The following is a 4,416-nucleotide window of genomic DNA, read 5'->3' as shown; positions in this document are numbered from 1 at the left end:
GAAAGAAAGAAAGAAAGAAAGAAAGAAAGAAAGAAAGAAAGAAAGAAAGAAAGAAAGAAAGAAAGAAAGACAAAGAAAAAGTATATTTGGGGTTTGGGCCAGGTGCGGTGCACACAACCATAATCTCAGCAGTTGGGAGGCTGAAGAAGAGGGGGTCACTACAAGTCTGAGACCAACCTGGGCTACGTATTGAGTTCAAGGCCATACCAAACGACATGGCAAGACCCTCTCTCTCAAAAAAAAAGGATATTTTGATAGGTGTATATCATATTACTGGGCTTCAATAAAAAAACTATATCAGATAAATATTAACAAAAAAGGCAAGTATAGTAATATTAATAAAAGATCAAAAGAAATAAGATTAAAAACATGGGAAAGGCCAAAGCCCCGTGTTTCATTTATCACCATCACAGAAATGCACTGATGGTCAGCCCTCTCAGAAGCTATGCAGCTGCAAGTGACAGAGCAATGAGCAGACTGTGGGGTACAGAGATGTAGAGAGAAGCGGGGCTCAAGATTGGTGCTGCCACCTGTAGACACCATCCTGGCATGGTGCTATCTGTGGGTGGCATTTGCTTTTTTGTCCTCATGGTTGCTGCACCTCTAATTATTATGTCCTATTTCCAAAAAGAGTGGGGAGACCACCTCTTCTGAGTCAGAACGAGTTCTTTTTTTAAAATTGTGTGTGTGTGTGGCCAGCTCAGCCCACCAGGGGGCGGGGCTGGCTGGCATGTGGTGCTGGGGGATTGAACCGCGGTCCCTGTGCTTTGCTAAGTTTGTTCTAAGTACGTGCTTTAGACCACTGAGCCATCTCACCAGCCCTTATAAATTACGTTTCTACTTGTTTTTTGGTTTTTTTTTTTTTTTCTTTGCTGGAACCGGGGATTGAACTCAGACCCTTGCGCTTGCCAGGGAAGCGTTGATTCCACTGAGCCATCTCCCCAGCCCCAGAACCAGTTCTGTGGGCACCCCCATCTGCAAGCGGCCAGGGATCTGGCATTTCCTCTAGACAGGGGAAGGTGGGAGCAGGTGGTGAGTCTGCCACACCAACTGTCAATTCCTAGGCATCAACCAATAATTTTTCAAAACATATAAAGACAAATTATAGGAGTGCCTATGTTAATAAACCAGACTTGGTGGCAAATCTCCACACACTAGTCTCAGAGATGGAAGAAACAAGTGGACAAAAAGGAATTAAAGACATAGCAGATTTGCAGTCCTGAGGATCAGGCAAGTGTTCTACCATTTGAACTACATCCTAAACACTCTTAAAATTTTATTTTGAGGCAGGGTGTCACTAAATCTCTCAGGCTGGTGATGGATGTGTGATCTTCCTACCTCAAACTCTAAGGTCATTGGGATTGTAGGGGTACATCATCACAGCCAGTAGATGTAGATTTTAAAATCACAAGTAATATACATGTAAGAACTTTCTACTCAGGGCCAGGGAGACAGCTCAGAGGCATAAGCGCCTGTCTGACAAGCGCAAGGTCCTGAGTTTGATCCCCGGTGCAAAAAAAAAAAAAAAAAAACAACAACAACTTTATACTCAAATGTGTATTATTTCCACATATATGGACTAGTCTCCCCAAACTGAATATTTACTGGACCACAAAAGATATCTCAGTAGGTTGTAAAAAGCAGAAATCAGGGCTGGTGAGATGGCTCAGTGGTCTAAAGCTACTTAGAACAAGCTTAGCAAAGCGCAGGGACCGTGGTTCAATCCCCCAGCACCACAAGCCAGCCGGCCCCGCCCCCTGGTGGGCTGAGCTGGCCACACACACACACACACACACACACACATAAATAAATAAAAATTTTAAAAAAAGAACTTAAAAAAAAATAAAACAGAATCTGCAAGCTATCTTAAGAATTTTTTTTCTTTTTATGGTGCTGGGGATGGAAGCCAGGCCTTCATGCCTACTAGGCAAGAGCTCTACCACCAAGCTACACCCCAGCCCCAAATTGCAGTTATTTATAAATAAACAGTGAGAGGCTTACATTTAACACCTGTGTGCTAACCAAAGGAAGAATTTGAAAATGTGTGACCTGAAGTACATTAATTGGGGGGAGGGGAAGGATCAAAAGGAGTAAACCAAGCTTTTAACCAGAGAAGTTGGATAAAACACTAACATACAACAAAGAAACACAACATTTTATGGGGTTCTTGCATCTATGTTCAGAAAGGGGTTGGAACATAGGTTTCTTTTTCTGCTACTGGTTTTGAAGAAATGTTGAGAAGAGCCCTATCTTTTTTTTTTCTTTTTTGTGGAGCCAGGGATTGAACTCGGGCCCTTGCGCTTGCCAGGGAAGCACTTATTCCACTGAGCCATCTCCCCGGCCCCTAAGAGCCCTATCTTTTGTTTCTGAGTAGTTTATGTAATATGGCTATTATTCCCTGAAAACCTAATAGTGCGTGCCTTGAAGCCATCAAAGGCTGGTGACGTTTTCGTGGGTAGATCCTGGCCGCATCTTGCACTCCTTCTGTGGCGATCTCTGCTACTTCTAAAGTCAACAATATCCCCCCCCCCAACTAACCTATTTCTCTTTATCTTGCTGATGCAGATTTATTTCTAAAATTCTCATAATTTAAAAACTATAACTCTGGGGCTGGAGAGATAGCTTGGCAGTCTAAGCACCTGCCTGGCAAGTGCAGGGACCCTAGTTTGATCCCCAGTATCGCATGCCGTGTTGGCCCCAGAACCCTGGGCACACTGTGCCAGCCCTAAAACCAGGCATGGTGGCACATGCCTGTAATCCCAGCACTGGGGAGGCTGATACAGGACGATCACTACGAGTCTGAACTGCATAGCAAGATCCTGTATCAAATAAATAAATTAAAAATTTTTAAAAATTAAAAAAATAACTCTGCCTCTGTGTTTTCAGTCTTCTCTATGATTCCTGATGAATGTGGCCACCGTTGCCTTTGTACATATGTGTACATCCATGGATAAATGTGCCCATGTGCATGCCCGGGTGTGTGTGTACATGTGTGTGTCTACTGTGCATGGGCTTTCTTTCTCTTCATTCTTCTTTCTACCAGCTCAGGAGGTGATCGAGCTGTCGTCACTTATCTCCTCTTTGCTCTGCTCTGTCATCTCTTTTTCTACTGGCTCTTTCTCCTCCTCTTATAAATGTGCTCAAATTTCTGTGGTTCTCCAAGTAAACAGCATCACCACAAATAACAGCAAAACAAATAACCAAAAGTGCCTCACACCAAATGCCCTGCTAGTTAATGCCCTGTCCCTCCCTCTCCTCTCCTTTCAGCCAAACATCTGGAAAGAATAGTGTGCATCGGGCTTCTGTTGTATTTCGTTTTGTTCCAAATCCATTGCAAACTAATACTTTTGTAAAAATATAATAAAATGAATTACTAGAAAAATGGAAAGAAACCCCCAAAGACATCCAAAATGCAGCCCCTAATTTTTTATTATTAGAGTCAACAGGCTTAGATCACTGTCAGGCTGCTGACAGTAGAAGTGCTACACTCAAGCCAGGGGTGGTAGCACGGATCTGTAGTCCCAGCATTCAGGAGACTGAGGCCAGGCCAGCCTGAGCTATAGGCCAAGACCCTGGCGGAAAGTAAACCAAAAAGCAAAACACTAAATTCTTGTTTTTGGTCCCCATATTTATCTTAACAAGAGGATGAGGAGCGCACAGTGCCTAGGGCTGGGGGCCTACCATCCCAGTGGCAGGGGCTGCTCTATGCCACTCCCACACCCCGTCTATGGCCGCCTGACTCTGCTTCAGGGCTGCCTTGCTCTGAGCAAAGCCTCCGTGACAACCTAGGGCTTCTCCCTGGGCGGCCTAGTGACTGTGCTGGTTTCTCTTCTTCACTAAGGTTGCCTTTGCCTGTTCCCTTTAATCCATTTTGTGCAGCTATAGCAAAATAGCCCAAGCTGGACAACTCCGGGTAGTGCATCAGGAAAAGTTTACTTAGTTCACTGTTCCAGAGATTGGAACCCTAAGAGCATGGCGCTGGCACCCTGCTGTGGGGTAACACAGGGAGGACATTGCATTGCAGGACAGGTGAGGTGACCAATAGCTCCTCTCTTCCCCTCCCTGAAAAGCCACAAACTCAGCTGGGCATGGTGGTGTACACATATAATCTTAGCAGTCTAGGAGGCTGAGGCAGGAAGATCACAAATTGAAGCTCAGCCAAGGCATCTTAGTGACTTAGAGAACACCTGTCCCAAGATAAAAAGTAAAATTAACAGACAAGTAATTTTTGTTTTTTTCCGGTACCAGGGATTGATCTCAGGACCTTGTGCTTGCCAGGCAGGCACTTTATTCTACTGAGCTATCTCCCCAGCCCAAATATTTTTTTTTTTAAAGGGCCTGGGGCTGTCACTCAGTATGAAGGCTCTTAGTTCACTCCCCAGGACTGCAAAATAAATAGTAGCCACTAATGCCATC

This window comes from Octodon degus, unplaced genomic scaffold (genome assembly GCF_000260255.1).
Source record: "Octodon degus isolate 3935 unplaced genomic scaffold, OctDeg1.0 scaffold00112, whole genome shotgun sequence".
Taxonomy (NCBI): Eukaryota; Metazoa; Chordata; class Mammalia; order Rodentia; family Octodontidae; genus Octodon; species Octodon degus.
The sequence above is the reverse complement of the archived record's forward strand: the minus strand, read 5'-3'. Positions refer to the sequence as shown.